This window comes from Myxine glutinosa, chromosome 13 (genome assembly GCF_964187855.1).
Source record: "Myxine glutinosa chromosome 13, kmMyxGlut1.1, whole genome shotgun sequence".
NCBI classification, from domain to species: Eukaryota; Metazoa; Chordata; class Myxini; order Myxiniformes; family Myxinidae; genus Myxine; species Myxine glutinosa.
Window position 1 is genome coordinate 52,906,126 of NC_136273.1, and position 18,714 is coordinate 52,924,839.

Sequence of the window (18,714 nt, forward strand, 5' to 3'; positions counted from 1 at the left end):
TGCCATCAGGTCCAGTTGCAGAATCAGAGTCGAGGGTTGACAGAAACTTTTCCACCTTGTCAGGAGGAAAGGACACAGAGTCCAGGCGCAGCTGGGTATGACTGGGTACGGTGGGTACAGAGAGGGATGGGTTTGGGACACAAGATTTAGAGGCAAACACAGAGTTGAGACATTCAGCATTCAGATTTTTCACGCGCGGATTCAGCCGTGTGGCCGTTTGAGGTGAGGGAGGGGATGGAGGGGGAACAAACACCAGAAACAGATTTGACCAGACGCCACCAGGATTTGGAAGAGGGAGTCAGATAAGAGAGTTCTGTCCTGAGAACGGAGAGATATTGTTTCCTGGCTCTCCTGAGGGTGGACACACACTTGTTTCGGGCTTTGTGAAAGGAAATGAGATTTCCTTCCGTTGGATTTGCTTTCCAGGAGACGAAAGCAAGTTGTTTCTGGTTAACAGCCTCACCACAAGATTCCATGTACCATGGACAGGAGGAAGGGTATGACAACTGAAGACGAGATGGGATAAATCTGTGCATGAGAGAGAGCAGTTTACTTTGGAAGAATTCCCAGGATGAGTTGATGTCAGAGGCGGTAGAGATGGGAGACCAGTCCAGATGATTGATGGCTGCTTGAAGACCATGGCAGTTGGCCTGAGTGAAATGCCAGACTCGTCGACGCTGAGGAGGCTCTCTGAGAATGGTCAGAGAGATGTCCACTTTAACAAGCACATGATCAGTTGAGCCGATTGGAGCAGAAGAAGAGCAGCAGACATTTTCAGGGAAGTTAGTCATAACCAAGTCCAGAAGAGAAGATGGTCCGTTGATTGAGATCCGGGTCGGGAAATTGACAGATTGTGTCAGTCCCAGTGAGTCACAGAAGTCCTTTGCTGAAGAGCCATGGCTGGTGAGAGAGGTACCCACACCCAGCCAACTGGCATGGTGACAATTGAAATCACCACATATGAGGAAGAGAGAGTTGGGATGGGTAGATAGAAGTTGGTCCATGTTATCAGACAGCGAGATGTAGATGGAGTCATCACTGTTTCGTGGACGGTACAACACACATATGAACAAAAGGTGGGAGCGAAGGGGAAGCCGTAGCCAAAGGTATTCCTGGGGGTGAGGTGGAGAGAGGGCAGTGCAGGGCGAGTGAGGAAGAGAGTTTTTTTATGAAGATAGCAACCCCCCCTCCAGGACGAGGCTCAGGTCTATCATACCGGAGGAGGGAGTAACCTGGGAGAGATACCAAGGAATCAGGGACATCATGAAGGAGGAAAGTTTCTGTGAAGCAGATCACGTCTGGTTTGTCAGAAGCAACCTGTATGGATAGATCAGTCAAGTTTGAGCGAAGGCCCCGGATGTTTGAGGTCCATACTGTTAAAGAAGAGGAAGGGGGAGCATCGGATACAGAACGGGGGGGGGGGGGAGCGGTAGGGTATGATGTGGAAGAGGTAGGGAGAGCTGTTGAAGGTGTGTCAGAGATTTCAGAACAGCTTGGAGAAAGGGAAGAATGGGGCGGACAAAAGGTTTGATGGTGATTGGGTGAGGCGCAGTGAGGTGTTGTTTGAGGAGGGGGAAGAGTGAGGCAGAAGGTTGAGGGAGATGAAGGTGAGAGTTGGAAGGGGGAAGAAGCGGGGAGGACGCATTGAGGAGGAGGGGTGAGAGGGGAGTCTAGGAGGGGAGGAGTGAGGGAGGGTCTCAGAGGGGAGGGGTGTGGGGGGAGTTTAGGAGGGAAGGGGCAAGGGGGGAGATCTGAAAGGGATGGGTGATGGGGAAGATTTGGAAGGGAGGGGCAAGGGGGAAGATTTGAAAGGGATGGGTGATGGGGAAGATTTGGAGGGGAGGGCTGAGATTGGATTTTGAAAAATGTACGATTAATGGGAAACGAACATTTCTTGCAAAATGAGTTTCTTGCGACCTTCGAGTCAAAAGTCTTCCATTCTCGTCTGGACTTCTTTCCACAAAATCTTGGCGATGTCAGTGATGAACATGGAGAAAGGTTTCACCAGGAAATTGCCATCATGGAGACTCGATATCGAGGCCGATTCAATCCAAACATGATGGGCGACTACTGTTGGACTTTACAGCGTGAAAGTGATTGCTCCTACAAACGCAAAAGTAAAGTTCAGAAGCACTTTTAATGTGATGTAAATAAAAACTTAAAGTTCATATTATTTTTTGTGATATTTTATAAAGATCATATTATTTTTGGAGATTTACATTTTTTTATGTGATGTAAATAAAAACTTAAAGTTCATATTATTAGTCCCCTACCGGATGGGACTATAGGTTTGCACGCCGTCCCTCCGTCTGTCAGTCCGTCAGTCCGTCACGCAAAGAACAGTTTTCCGGACCTTTTTTCTAAACTCTTAATGCTAATGATTTCAAACTTGTTGCATGGTTTCCTCATGATAGGTTACAGAGCAAGTTCGAGCTTCACGACGTTTCGATCATTTTTGACAGAGTTATGGCACTTTGAACTTTGGTAATTTCCCCAACAGTTTTCCGGACTATAATTTGGAGTGCGGTAAGTAAAAGCTGTTAATATTCCTTGTTTTAACTCCAATTTACATTCTGTTTCCACTTTTAGTGAGAAGTAGGGGTCTGTGCAACCATTCATAAAATTTATTTGGTGCAAATTGGATAATTTTTAGCCGAGTTACCTCAGACCGTGAGTTGGTAATTATATAATTCACACATCGTGCAATACGTGCAGGCTGCTCCACGGAGCAACCTTGCGGGCTTATTTTAACTCCAATTTACATTCTGTTTCCACTTTTAGTGAGAAGTAGGGGTCTGTGCAACCATTCATAAAATTTATTTGGTGCAAATTGGATAAATTTTAGCCGAGCTACCTCAGACCGTGAGTTGGTAATTATATAATTCCCCAACAGTTTTCCGTCTGACAGACTGCCGGTAGGGGACATGTATTGCAGCGCAATACTCAGAATGCTTGTTTTTTTGTGATATTTTATGAAGTTCATATTATTTTTGTAGATTTACATTTTTTTATGTGATGTAAATAAAAACTTTAACTACATATTATTTTTTGTGACAATAAATAGACTTATTGAGACTTAATCAAGAAATTCGAATGCTCTAAATATTTTTTTCCACAATTATGATGTACTACGTCAAGGTTACGTGATCGCGAAATTTTAAGGTCAGATTCGGATTAGTGGGCACCAAATTTGTTAAAAACAGTTAAAAATAAGTCAGAACCAATTTGGCTGTTGACCAGTGTTATCGGCAGAAATTTTTCGATGGCAGCCATCTTGGAAAAATGGCTGCCTCGGTTGACACAGGATAGATCCAGAATGCCTCCAATCTTTAAAATGTTCCCTATGATGTCTAGTACGAGTCTGCCAAGTTTCATGCTTTTATCATAAAATGCACAATACGCTCATTTTTTAGTACCTATCCGCTGGACGGTCGGGTCTCTGTGGGAGCGCGCCAATTAGGAATATAGTTTTATCGTGCATTATTTTGTGACCGGCATTTTAAAAAAATAAATCCGGTATTTTTGTCCATTTTAATTCCGTGACAGTTTAATTAATTATTGCAGGTTTGAAGACTGCCGGTGAGATCCGTGAAGGTAAGCGCTTACGGCTTCTCCCTCACTTGCTCCCCGCGGGTATAACGAAGGTCTGCCATTGAATTGAACGCCTCCGAGTTAAAGCTCGTTTGGTCCTCCTTGTCAACCTGCGGTGTTAACCACAGGGCAGGCACACGACAATATATAATCAAGCACACAGCCATGCAATCTCCATAGACAAACATTGGCAGTAGAATGGGCCATACTGAAGAGCTCGGTGACTTTCAACGTGGCACCGTCATGGGATGCCACCTTTACAACAAGTCAATTCGTCAAATTTCTGCCCTGCGAGAGCTGCCCCGGTCAACTGTAAGTGCTGTTATTGTGAAGTGCAAACGTCTAGAAGCAACAACAGCTCAGCCATGAAGTGGTAGGCCACACAAGCTCACAGAACGGGACCACCGAGTGCTGAAGCACGTTGCGTGTAAAAATCCTTCTGTTCTCGGTTGCAACACTCACTACAGAGTTCTAAACTGCCTCTGGAAGCAACGTTAGCACAACAACTGTCCGTCGGGAGCGTCATGAAATGGGCTTCCATGGCCGAGCAGCCGCACACAAACATAAGATCACCATGCACAATGCCAATCGTCAGCTGGAGTGGTGTAAAGCTTGCTGCCATTGGACTCTAGCAGTGGAAACGCGTTCTCTGGAGTGATGAATCACGCTTCACCATCTGGCAGTCCGATGGACAGGTCTGGGTTTGGCGGATGCAAGGAGAACGCTACCTGCCCGAATGCAAAGTGCCAACTGTAATGTTTGGGGGGGGGGGGGAATAATGGTCAGGGGCTGTTTTTCATGGTTCAGGCTCGGCCCTTTAGTTCCAGTGAAGGGAAATCTTAACGCTACAGCATAAAATGACATTCTAGACGATTGTGTGCTTCCAACTATGTGGCAACAGTTTGGGGGAAGGCCCTTTCCTGTTTCAGCATGACAATGCGCCCGTGCACAAAGCGAAGTCCATACAGAAATGGTTTGTCGAGATCGGTGTGGAAGAACTTGATTTGCCTGCACAGAGCCCTCACCTCAACCCCATCAAACACCTTTGGGATGAATTGGAACACAGACTGCGAGGCAGGCCTAATCTCCCAACATCAGTGCTTGACTTCACTAATGCTCTTGTGGCTGAATGGAAGCAAATCCCCGCAGCAATGTTCCAACATCTAGTGGAAAGTCTTCCCAGAAGAGTGGAGGCTGTTATAGGGGGAGAGGGGGACCAACTCCGTATTAATGGCCATGATTTTGGAAAGAGATGTTCGACGAGCACATACGGGTGTGATGTTCGGGTGTCCACATACGTTTGGCCATGTAGTGTATATAGTTATGAGAGATTGCTGTCCATTCGGGGTTCGATCCCCGACGCAGTTATAAACTGTCATCCCGGTGTTTTACAGGTATGAGGGTGATTCCTCAGTGTGTGTGCCGTCCCTCCGATGGACATCGAACTGGCATCTTGTCTGCCAGCCTTAGTTGGTGGACGTTAAAGATCCCACGGCATGTTTGCGAAAAGAAGGCAAGCTATCACCGGCACCATTTCCAAATTTCTGACAAAGTCGAATGTCAGGCCTGGCCAGACAGTTTGTGAAGACTGGCCAAGCTTCCCCCGGCCGACCCAGGTCGAAAAGGTGGGATAATGGTGCAGGTCATCAAAGAATAAGAAGAACACACAAATTATATTCAATTACACGAAGAACGAAGGGAGTTGATGCCTCTTGACAATTCGTTTCCTATTTAGAAGGTAATAATATGATAATCTTCATATCTCGTGTTTCATTGTTGATCAAATTACAGTACAGTAGTTGTGAACTTACAATAGTGACGAATATACGATTACCTGTAATGAAGCAAGTTTTAAGTTAATATCAATTTTGAATTTGTAAATGTGTATAATATTGTGACAAAGTTCAACAATGTGTCAAAACGAAGGCATCTTGGACAAGACACAGAGTGAAGACATTTTGAAATTGGGGAGGGAAAAAAAGGAAGACAACCCATCGACGTCACTGATGAGAAATGATTCGCATGGTCCTGGCGTGTGGCCGCCCATGCATTTGACTTGTTTTTCTTGTTCATACGTCACAACTCAAAGTCACAAAATAAGCAATTTCCTGGAAACGCTCTTTAATCGTCCCCTCTGGTTTCTTCGGCCGTCCAGACACCTGGTTGCTCCGTACATGGTCGTCGCAACATGAACTGTGAGTGTCAGAGAAAAAAAAGATCCTTGAAACGGATTGTGATGATAGTCGACGCTGAAAAATATGTTTGATGGTAGTTCATGATCTTGTACGTTGTAGTTAATTTAAGTGTTTAAAACTTTAAAATACGATAAAATGTTGGGTTTTTATTAATAATTTAAATAATAGTTTCATTTTGTCGTCATTCGTCCACCATTTTTTTTTACATCATGGTACATAACGTTTCTGCTGACCCTTTCACTCAATGGTGAAGAATCACTTTTAAAATTCTCGTGTACGGATTCTAATTCAAATCTTCACCAAAACGGAGTCAATTCTTCCTTGTCACACACACAACCTGTTCATTAAGTTTCGGCGGAATCCGTCCACAACGTTTTGAGATATCGTGTTATCTATAGTTTTTGTCCCTATCTCTCCAAGGTGAAGATTCGTTGACAAAATTGTAGTATCCGGATTTGGATCTTCACCAAAATCTAATGATTTCGTCCTTGTCACACACCAAAACTGTCAAGCAAATTTCATCCCCATTGTCCATAACTTTTTGAGATATCCTGCAAACAAAAAGTTGGTGTGCGTCGTACCTTGAGTAAATAGGTGGTAAATCAGGTACCGTGAAATGGGGTGAATAGGGACAGCAAGGTGAATAGGGACACAAACTGAAAAAAAGTTCGGAAACTTTTTTCGCTGAAAATTGATAACCATACCGATTTGTTGATATTTGGGTTGAAAGTGTTCTCTTGTTTTTTAAAAAAGCCACTTTTCGTCCCTATTAACCCCATATATGGGTTAAATAGGATTTTTATGGCTGTCCCTATTCACCCCATTTTACGGGTGAATAGGGACGGTCACTAATACAAAAAAATAATAATCAAGAAACAATCCTGAGTTTCCAACTTATTGCTAAATTGATAGCTCAGATGGATGCACATAATATGCACCCATAATATAAACCACGGTGCCAATGAAAAAAAATATGGGATAAAAAGTTTCTCCAAACTGTCCCTATTTCTTGATTATTATTGTCCCCCGTCGCACCGCGGAGCGAAAGGGGGACTATGGTTTTCCCCTCCGTCCGTGTGTCCGTCCGTCCGTCCGTGCGTGCGTGCGTGCGGGCGTGCGTGTGTGCGGGCGTGCGTGCGGGCGTGCGTGCGTAAGCGAAGGACCACATTCGAATTTGGTGTGCGGGTGCAACCCACGTCAAAATCCAAGATGCCCGCCGCCGCCATGTATGTCTGATGCCATGTATGTCTGAACCTTGTGAGCGGAATATCTTGAAAAATAAGCGAAGTACCAACTTCTAATCTGGTGTGTGGGTGTATCTACGCATAAGGGAGAACGCTATTGAAAATTGGGTCGCCACGTCAAAATCCAAGATGGCCTCCTTGCGTCTTCCACTTTGTCAACTCACATCACTTCACCGACGGGGGACCGAGGCGTAACGCTAGTTTTTTTTTGTATTAGTGACTGTCCCTATTCACCCGTAAAACGGGGTGAATAGGGACAGCCATAAAAATCCTATTTATTCCTATTTAACCCATATATGGGGTTAATAGGGCCTATAAGTTGCTTTTTTTTTTTTAAACAAGAGAACACTTTCAACCCAAATATCAACAAATCAGTATGGTTATCAATTTTCAGCGAAAATGTTTCCGAACTTTTTTCAGTTTGTGTCCCTATTCACCCCATTTCACGGTATCCAATTACAGAGAATCAAGGAGTGTTTATTGACAGTTGGTAAAGCTTTAACAAAGGAGATGGGTGCGGAGTACTGTTATCTTGGCATGCAGACAGATATAGCTCAAACCCACACCCCCCATGACCAGCACCAGCACCAGTACCCCTAAAATGTATTTGTGTGTGTGTGTGTGTACGTGTATGAATGTACGTGCGTGTGTGTGTGTATGTGTGTGTATGTGTGTGTGTGTGTACGTGTGTGTGTATGTGCGCGTGCACACGCGTGTTTGTGCATGTGTGTATGTGTGTACGTGTGTACGTGTATGTACGTGCGTGTGTGTGTGTGTACGTGTGTGTGTGTGTGTGTGTGTGTGTGTGTGTGTGTGTGTGTGTATGTGTGTGTGTGTGTGTGTATGTGTGTGTGCGCTTGTGTGTTTTTCGTTTCAGTATCGAGGAGAACCTTTTTTCCCCCAAATTGTCCAGTCCCCCCTCCCTCTTCCCCCCCCAATCGTGCAAATAAATCTCCGCCGGCTGCTGAGGGAGCCTTTGTTTCGTACTCCTGCTGTGCCAGGAACGAACGAGGTGCAATTTTTACATTGCAGTGATTTCTGATAAATACATCGCGAGGTCCCGTGCTCGTGGCGTCTCTCTCGGCGTTTTCGGGTCGGCGCGCGCTCTGTCGCACGGTGTGTCCGGGTTTTTCTCTCGACGTTTATAGTTGCTGCATGTAGTGCAGAACGAATTATCGAAGGACCAGGTGCGATTCTTCTCACGACGGCTTGGTCGGTGCACAAAGAGAGCGGGGACCAATTGTGCGTGTGTTGCAGAGCGAGGCGGCGCAAAGCGATACTCGCACAATTGCAAGCCATGTTGGAGCTGCAACTCTTGCCAGTAGAGCAGGACACATATGGACAGTGTGTCGGGCGAATACTTGCGTTTCAGGAATAGCATGAGGACCCCCTTTTGAGCCCTTATTATACCGAGGAAGAGGATTATTTGGAATCCTAGAGGATTATTCGGGCCACTCGATCTGGAGCCGGAATCCAAGTGCTACCCCTAAGTCACAGACATCGGCTAACAAGTTCCCCCGGTTGGAAAACAGGGAAAATCCTCATAAGGCTGGTTAAAAAAAAAATCCTGTTTATCATCACTTTTTTCAAAAAAGTGGGTAGGTAGGGAGGGGTTTTTTTTTGTTTTGTTTTTTCAGAGTGAAATTTTAATGGATTATTCAACGCACAATATGTTTTTTTCTTAAATATACTTGATCGGACATATATGATGAATCATGTTATGATTTCTAAACTAGCAAACCTTCGTATGTACGCACTGATACTGTTGGAACCCATCTGTGGATCGGTCCCATCGGCCGATGGGTCTGACCCCTTTGGGCGACCCATCTGTGGATGCACGAGAAATGACAATGCAGACCCATCGGCCGATGGGTCTGCGCCATCTGCGGATGTGTTGTTCACCTTGAAGGAATGTGTATGCATCAATGGTGGATGAGTATGTTTATTTGAACCTAAAAATAAGCAATTGATGTCATAAATGTTTATAAAGCAGTCCGTGACATGTGGTTTGTTTAAGATAACTTGGGCATGCCCGTACTATATATATGCCCGTACTATATATCTATCTAAAATTATATCCCCCCCCTCTATTTACATGAAATGGTTTGGTCCATTCGCAACGCCAAAGCGAACGGCGAACGGCTTGCGAGTACAGTGACAATCCCCCCCCTCTATTTACATGAAATGGTTTCGTCCATTCGCAACGACCACAGAACCCCCCCCCCCCTCTATTTACATGGAATGGTTTGGTCCATTCGCAACGCCGGCACACGCGATCGTTCGCTGCTCTCTGATTGGTTGAATCGTTTTTTGTACATAGCTCGGTAAGTAATTGTCCGATTAATATGAAACCTTGAAAAGGCACATCCTCGGGTCCCCAGCAATATACCTGGCAAGTTAAAAGTATATCGGACCCGTGGTTGTCGAGAAACAGCGGTCACAGACAGACAAACGTACAAACGTACAAACGTACAGAGATTACTGGAATTATAGATAGATGTCGCTCCATTTAAAAACGCTCCCCATTGTTTATATAGCAATTCCTGGCATGCCTTAATCACCCCAAAGCTAAAGATGAAGGTGTGGCTTCGTAATCGGGGCATTGTCAATTATATAAACACAATAACGCATTATGTGATTCTATGAGGCCCTCAGTGTTTGTGTAAAACGTCTTGTGTCTGGCGTGTGAATATACATGGTATAAATATGGCCTGGGTCACGTTTTCAATCATTCCCATCATTGCATTCAACATGGATACAATACGACAACGTCAAGTTTGTGATGAACTTGTTGCAAAAGTTATCGGCAGTAAACGCTCACCGGTGAGTAAACGCTCACCGGTGTCAACACATTCCTTCAAGGTGAACAACACATCCGCAGATGGCGCAGACCCATCGGCCGATGGGACCGATCCACAGATGGGTTCCAACAATACGATTCAAATAAAGAAAATAAAGAAACCTATGTCACATTGAGTTCTGTTTACTTTTAATATTTGCTTAAAAACTTTGGCTTTTAAGAATAATGTCCGGTTGCCATACATGTATCTATCAGCAGCTATTGCCATAGCATTCATACATATTTGACTAGAATTCGTCGCCACGAAATATCACTTCATGGTACCGGTACATGCATATTGAGCAGTTTGGCAGACATGGAAGAGGACATTAACCACATCAAAAGAATGTCTGGTTCGCATTTATATGTCCATCTATCAGCAGCTAATGATATTATAGCACTCATAGATGTATCTATCTATCAGCAGCTAATGATATTATAGCACTCATAGATGTATCTATATATCAGCAGCTACTGCTATTATAGCACTCATAGATGTATCTATATATCAGCAGCTACTGCTATTATAGCACTCATAGATGTATCTATATATCAGCAGCTAATGATATTATAGCACTCATAGATGTATCTATCTATCAGCAGCTACTGCTATTATAGCACTCATAGATGTATCTATCTATCAGCAGCTACTGCTATTATAGCACTCATAGATGTATCTATATATCAGCAGCTTCTGCTATTATAGCACTCATAGATGTATCTATCTATCAGCAGCTACTGCTATTATAGCACTCATAGATGTATCTATATATCAGCAGCTTCTGCTATTATAGCACTCATAGATGTATCTATCTATCAGCAGCTACTGCTATTATAGCACTCATAGATGTATCTATATGTCAGCAGCTTCTGCTATTATAGCACTCATAGATGTATCTATCTATCAGCAGCTACTGCTATTATAGCACTCATATATGTATCTATATATCAGCAGCTACTGCTATTATAGCACTCATAGATGTATCTATATATCAGCAGCTACTGCTATTATAGCACTCATAGATGTATCTATCTATCAGCAGCTACTGCTATTATAGCACTCATAGATGTATCTATCTATCAGCAGCTACTGCTATTATAGCACTCATAGATGTATCTATCTATCAGCAGCTACTGCTATTATAGCACTCATAGATGTATCGAAATATCAGCAGCTACTGCTATTATCGCACTCATAGATGTATCTATATATCAGCAGCTACTGCTATTATAGCACTCATAGATGTATCGAAATATCAGCAGCTACTGCTATTATCGCACTCATAGATGTATCTATCTATCAGCAGCTACTGCTATTATAGCACTCATAGATGTATCTATATATCAGCAGCTACTGACCGGCGTTCCACATTCGTGTTTATACACCTATCAATCAGCAGCTACTGCTATTATAGCACTCATAGATGTATCTATCTATCAGCAGCTACTCCTATTACAGCACTCATAGATGTATCTATCTATCAGCAGCTACTGCTATTATAGTGTGGCTGACACGAAAGCCCACTGGCTTGGTGACATCAATCCGCGCACCAAGTGGGCGGCGGCCACGCCCGAGGGGTAGGCATGGCCTGAGGATATACACGGGGCGCGCAGCCCGGAGCGCTAGTGTTACAGTGAGCTCCTCAAATAAAGACGCTTATAAGTTACCGCTTGTCCGCTTCCTCCTTGCTCGCAAGCAGCGCGCGTAACGCCGCGCTTTACTGGTGACCCTCGACGTTGGATCTGCCGGAGCGATCCTTCCACACATGACGCCGTTGCCATGGCCCACAACGCAATGTCGATTAAACTTCCCGAATTTTGGGAGGCCCAGGCCGAAGTCTGGTTCGTCCAAGCCGAAGCCCAATTTCAGCTTCGGCGCCTCACCAACGACGACATGCGCTACTGCCACGTCGTCGCCTCCCTCGGGCCCGGCACGGCCGCTCGAGTTGTGTCCGTCCTTCGCCACACACCGGACGGCCACAAGTACGAGGCACTCAAGCGGCTACTCCTAGCCACGTTTGGCCTCACGGACGACGCACGGGCCGACCGCCTCCTGGATCTCCCCGAGCTCGGCGACACGCGCCCATCGGTCCGAATGGACCATATGCTGTCACTGTTGGGCGACGAAGCCCCCGGTTCTCTATTCCAGGCGCTTTTCCGTCGCCAACTTCCAGCGCAGGTTCGCCTCGCGTTGGCCGGGACCATGCTAATGGAACCCCGAGCATTGGCAGCCGAGGCGGACAGGTACTTCGCGGCTTCGGACACGCGGGCGAGAGTCGGTGCGGCCGTCACGGACCTCGAAGCTGATGCTGCTGCTGATGCTGATCCACAGCATCAGCTTACACAGCATACGCAGCATGCTGATACGCACCTCGTGACCGCCGCCACGCCCCGCCCACCGCCGCGGGGAAAACCGCCACCACGGGGAAAACCGCCAACTCCACCGGCCTGGCGGAGCCAGCCGCACTCCTCCAGCTCCACCACCTGGTGCTGGTTCCACACCAAGTTCGGCCACGAGGCTCGGCAGTGTCATCCGCCATGCTCCTTCAACAGGTCGGGAAACGCCCGGGCCGGCGCTCCATAGTGGCGATGAGCGCCGGCCGTTCGAGCAGCCTGCTGTTCATAACGGACACCTTATCCGGGCGCCGTTACCTGTGCGACACGGGAGCGCAGGTGAGTGTCGTTCCCACCGGTACATCAGACAAGCACGCCGCGGGCGAGGGCCCCGCGCTGCTTGCCGCGAACGGGACGCCCATCCGTACGTACGGAAAACGCTGCCTCTCTCTGCGGTTCGGAGGGCAGGTTTTCCGATGGACGTTCGTCACCGCCGACGTGCCCATGGCACTGCTTGGCGCGGACTTCCTGTGCGCTAATGGGCTCCTGGTCGACGTAAAGCGCAGACGTCTTGTCCAGGCCGAGACGTTCAGCTCACTCGCTTGTGCACTGCCCAGCTCATCGAGCAGCTCGCCGAGCGGCTTGCCAAGCGGCTTGCCGAACGGTTCGGTTCCGGCCACGTTGATCTGTACGCTTCCGGCAGCGGACGAATTCACCCGCCTCAACGCCGGCTTCCCGGCCCTCACGCGGCCCACCTTCTCGGAGGGGGCCGTCAAGCACGGGGTGGCCCATCACATCCCCACCGTCAGGCCACCGGTCTACGCCCGGGCACGCCACCTCGAGCCGACGAAGCTGGCGGTGGCAAAAGCGGCGTTCGCTACCCTGGAGCGACTCGGCATCGTTCGGCGCTCGGAGAGTGTTTGGGCGTCGCCGTTGCACATCGTGCCAAAGCCCGGCAGGGGATGGCGACCGTGCGGGGACTATCGCCGTCTCAATGACGCCACCACTCCCGACCGCTACCCCGTCCCCCACATTCAGGACTTTTCCACCCGTTTGGCGGGCATGTCCTTCTTCTCGAAGGTGGACCTCATACGCGGCTACCATCAGGTCCCCGTCAGGCCAGAGGACGTCCCGAAGACGGCGGTCATCACGCCATTCGGACTCTTCGAGTTCCTGCAGATGCCCTTCGGTCTGAAGAATGCGGCTCAGGCATTCCAGCAACTGATGGACAGCGTCCTGCGCGACTTGGATTTGTCTACGTCTACCTGGACGATATCCTCGTCGCCAGCGCGTCCCGCGAAGAGCACCTACGCCACCTCCGCACGCTCTTCGAACACCTGGGCCAGCATGGCCTGATTGTGAACCCCGCAAAGTGCCGGTTCGGCGTTGCCGTAATCGATTTTCTGGGGCACCGTGTCACCAGGCACGGAGCCGTCCCCCTGCCGGCCAAGGTGGAGGCGGTGAAGGGGTTTCCGCGCCCCCGCACGATCAGAGGGCTGGAGGAGTTCCTGGGCATGGTGAACTTTTACCATCGGTTCCTGCCCCGTATCGCCCAGCTCCTGCGCCCCCTGCACGAAGCTCTCCGAGGTAAGCCGGGCAAAGGCGACGTTACGTGGACCGAGCAGATGGACACGGCGTTCACGGGCGCGAAGCTTGCCTAGGCTAACGCCACCGTGCTCGCGCACCCGGCGCCCGATGCACCGATCGCCCTCACCACCGATGCCTCGGACTATGCGGTGGGCGCGGTGCATGAGCAATGGGTGCGTGGAGCTTGGCAACCGCTGTCGTTCTTTAGCCGGCAGCTTCGCCCACCCGAACGCCGTTACAGTACCTTCGACCGCGAGTTGCTCGGGCTTCACTTGGCGGTCAGGCACTTCCGCCATCTGCTCGAGGGCCGTGCGTTCAGGGCCTTCGTCGACCACAAGCCGCTGTTCTACGCGATGGGCAAAGTCACCGAGCCGTGGTCGGCCCGGCAGCAGCGTCACCTCTCGGCCGTGTCCGAGTGCACGACGGACATCCGGCACGTCGCGGGGAAGGACAACCCGGTGGCGGATTGCCTTTCCCGGGCCGTCGCCCACGCAGTCCACCTCGGCATCGACTATGCCCGGATGGCAGCGGATCAGGCCGCTGACCCCGACGTCCAGGCCTTGCGGACCACCATCACGGGCCTCTGCGTCACCGAGGTGCCGTTCGATGGCGCGGGCGCGGCCCTCTTGTGTGACGTCACCCTCGGGCGGCCTCGCCCCATCGTGCCCGTGGGCTGGCAGTGCCAGGTGTTTGACGCCATCCACGGCCTGTCCCACCCGGGCGCGAGGGCCTCCCAAAGGTTGATCGCCGACAAGTTCGTCTGGCATGGCCTCCGGAAGGCCGTCCGCGGCTGGGCCAGGACGTGCCTCGCGTGCCAGCGTGCCAAGGTGCACCGGCACACCCAGGTCCCGTTGGCTCCGTTCACGGTGCCGGAACGCCGGTTTGACCACGTCCACGTGGACCTGGTGTGACCTCTGCCCCCCTCGCGGGGTTTCACACACGTCCTCACCATGGTGGACCGCACCACCCGGTGGCCGGAGGCCGTGCCCTTGGCGTCGACGACGGCGGCGGACGTCGCGCAGGCTTTCATCGCCACCTGGGTCGCCCGGTTCGGCGCCCCCTCAGACATCTCGTCCGACCGCGGCCCCCCGTTCACCTCGGAGCTCTGGGGGGCGGTCACGCAGGGGCTCGGGGTCCGGCTGCACCGAACCACGGCCTACCACCTCCAGGCTAACGGCCTGTGTGAGCGATTTCACCGCTCATTGAAGGCCGCGCTCCGGGCCACCCTCCGCGACGGCGGCTGGGTCGACAGGCTCCCCTGGGTCCTGCTGGGCCTCCGGACGGCGCCCAAGGAGGACCTGCGCGCATCCGTGGCGGAGTTGGTCTTCGGGCAACCACTGCGGGTGCCGGGCGAGTTCCTCCCCGAATCCACTGCACCATGGTCCGCGGCACAGCAGCGATCCGCTCTGCAAGAGACCGCCCAGAGGTTCGCCCCGGTGCCAACGGCATGCCACGGGCACCCACCGACGCACGTCACCCCGGAGCTTCGCACGGTGGAGTACGTCTTCGTCCGCCACAATGCCCACCGGACACCACTGCGGCCCCCGTATGACGGGCCTTTCCACGTGCTGGAGACCGGGGCGAAGCACTTCACCCTGGACATCGGCGGTACTCCTGACCGCGTTTCTGTAGACCGCCTCAAGCCGGCCCACCTCGACGTGGACCATCCACCGCCAGTGGCCCGACCCCCGCGTCGGGGCCGCCCCCCTGCGGGCGGACCCCCGGCAGCACCCAGCCCTGCCGCCACACCGCCCCCCGGTCCTGCACCCATCCCAGGGGCAGCCAGGGGCATCCCACCTGGCATCCCTGCACCCCGGACGCCGCCGATCGCCAGGGGGCGCTTCGGCCGGGTCATCCGTTTACCGCAAACTCGCCCTCCAGGTGCGCGGGAATTCTGGGGGGGCGCGTGTGGCGGACACGAAAGCCCACTGGCGTGGTGAGATCATTCCGCGCACCAAGTGGGCGGCGGCCACGCCCGAGGGGTAGGCGTGGCCTGAGGATATACACGGGGCGCACAGCCCGGAGCGCGCTAGTGTTACAGTGAGCTCCTCAAATAAAGACGCTTATAAGTTACCGCTTGTCCGCTTCCTCCTTGCTCGCAAGCAGCGCGCGTAACGCTACTACTGCTACTGCTACTACTATACTGCTACTGCTATTACAGCACTCAGCAGCTACTGCTATTATAGCACTCATAGATGTATCTATCTATCAGCAGCTACTGCTATTACAGCACTCATAGATGTATCTATCTATCAGCAGCTACTGCTATTATAGCACTCATAGATGTATCTATCTATCAGCAGCTACTGCTATTATAGCACTCATATATGTATCTATCTATCAGCAGCTACTGCTATTATAGCACTCATATATGTATCTATCTGTCAGCAGCTACTGCTATTACAGCACTCATAGATGTATCTATCTATCAGCAGCTACTGCTATTACAGCACTCATAGATGTATATATATATCAGCAGCTACTGCTATTACAGCACTCATAGATGTATCTATATATCAGCAGCTACTGCTATTACAGCACTCATAGATGTATCTATATAAATATATCAGCAGCTACTGCTATTACAGCACTCATAGATGTATCTATCTATCAGCAGCTACTGCTATTACAGCACTCATAGATGTATCTATCTATCAGCAGCTACTGCTATTACAGCACTCATAGATGTATCTATCTATCAGCAGCTACTGCTATTACAGCACTCATAGATGTATCTATATGTCAGCAGCTACTGCTATTACAGCACTCATAGATGTATCTATCTATCAGCAGCTACTGCTATTACAGCACTCATAGATGTATCTATATATCAGCAGCTACTGCTATTATCGCACTCATAGATGTATCTATATATCAGCAGCTACTGCTATTATAGCAATCATAGATGTATCTATATATCAGCAGCTACTGCTATTATAGCAATCATAGATATATCTATCTATCAGCAGCTACTGCTATTACAGCACTCATAGATGTATCTATCTATCACCAGCTACTGCTATTACAGCACTCATAGATGTATCTATCTATCAGCAGCTACTGCTATTACAGCACTCATAGATGTATCTATATATCAGCAGCTACTGCTATTACAGCACTCATATATGTATCTATATATCAGCAGCTACTGCTATTACAGCACTCATAGATGTATCTATATATCAGCAGCTACTGCTATGATAGCACTCATAGATGAATCTATCTATCAGCAGCTACTGCTATTACAGCACTCATAGATGTATCTATATATCAGCAGCTACTGCTATTACAGCACTCATAGATGTATCTATATATCAGCAGCTACTGCTATTACAGCACTCATAGATGTATCTACATATCAGCAGCTATTGCTATTACAGCACTCATATATGTATCTATATATCAGCAGCTACTGCTATTATAGCACTCATAGATGTATCTATATATCAGCAGCTACTGCTATTACAGCACTCATAGATGTATCTATATATCAGCAGCTACTGCTATTACAGCACTCATAGATGTATCTACATATCAGCAGCTATTGCTATTACAGCACTCATATATGTATCTATCTATCAGCAGCTACTGCTATTACAGCACTCATAGATGTATCTATATATCAGCAGCTACTGCTATTACAGCACTCATAGATGTATCTATATATCAGCAGCTACTGCTATTACAGCACTCATAGATGTATCTATCTGTCAGCATCTACTGCTATTATAGCACTCATAGATGTATCTATATATCAGCAGCTACTGCTATTACAGCACTCATAGATGTATCTATCTGTCAGCATCTACTGCTATTATAGCACTCATAGATGTATCTATATATCAGCAGCTACTGCTATTACAGCACTCATAGATGTATCTATCTATCAGCAGCTACTGCTATTACAGCACTCATAGATGTATCTATATATCAGCAGCGACTGCTATTATCCCACTCATAGATGTATCTATATATCAGCAGCTACTGCTATTATAGCAATCATAGATGTGTGGCGGACACGAAAGCTCACTGGCGTGAGGTGGCACCTCATTCCATGCACCATTCCACGCACCAAGTGGGCGGCAGCCACGCCCGAGGGGTCGGCGTGGCCGCGGGATATACACCGGGCGCGCAGCCCGGAGCACTCCAGTGCTACAGTTGAGCTCGGATAATAAAGACTCTTGAACTTACCGCGTTGTCCGCTTCCTTCTTGTTGTACAAGTAAGCGCGTGTAGCACCGCGCTTCATTGGTGACCCTCCGACGTTCTGGTCAGCCGTCACTGACCACCCGAATACGCCATCGCCATGGCAAACAACGCGGTCCAAATGAAACTCCCCGAGTTCTGGGAGACGCAAACCGAAGTCTGGTTCCTGCAGGCAGAAGCCCATTTCCGACGTCGAGGCATCATGGTGGACGAGACCAGGTACTGCCACGTGGTCGCCTCCCTCGGGCCCGTCACAGCTACTCGCCTCGTGTCAGTCCTGAGGAACCCACCGGCCGACGGCAGGTACGAGGCGATCAAGCGTCTCCTCCTCGCCACGTTCGGCCTCACGGTGGGCGCACGGGCCGACCGCCTCCTGGACCTCCCCGAGCTCGGTGACACACGACCGTCGGTCCGCATGGACCATATGCTGTCATTGATAGGCGACGAAACCCCGAACGCTCTTTTCCGGGCGTTATTTCGACGCCAGCTGCCGGCATGAGTCTGCCTCGCGTTGGCCGGTTCTGTGACGACGGAACCCTGAGCGCTCGCTGCCAAGGCCGACAGGTTCTTCGTGGCTTTGGACACACAGGCGAGTTTTGGCGCGGCCGTCACGCATCCCGAGGCTGACCCTGGTGCTGATGCACCACACCTTGGGGATCCCGAGGCTGATACACGCCGTGTGGCCACCGCCACGCCACGCCCACCACCACCGCGAAAAC

The 18,714-nt window shown here is 49.5% G+C and overlaps 1 protein-coding gene across 1 annotated transcript in view; it reads left to right on the forward strand.

Annotated features, from left to right (window-relative positions):
- The first annotated feature begins 5,599 nt into the window (after positions 1-5,599).
- LOC137438924 (sterile alpha motif domain-containing protein 9-like) overlaps positions 5,600-18,714 on the forward strand; it is a 69,978-nt gene continuing 56,863 nt past the window's right edge. Inside the window, exon 1 of the mRNA XM_078767501.1 lies at positions 5,600-5,786. The gene's annotated coding sequence lies outside the window, so the exon portion shown is untranslated. The remainder of the gene's footprint in view (positions 5,787-18,714) is intronic.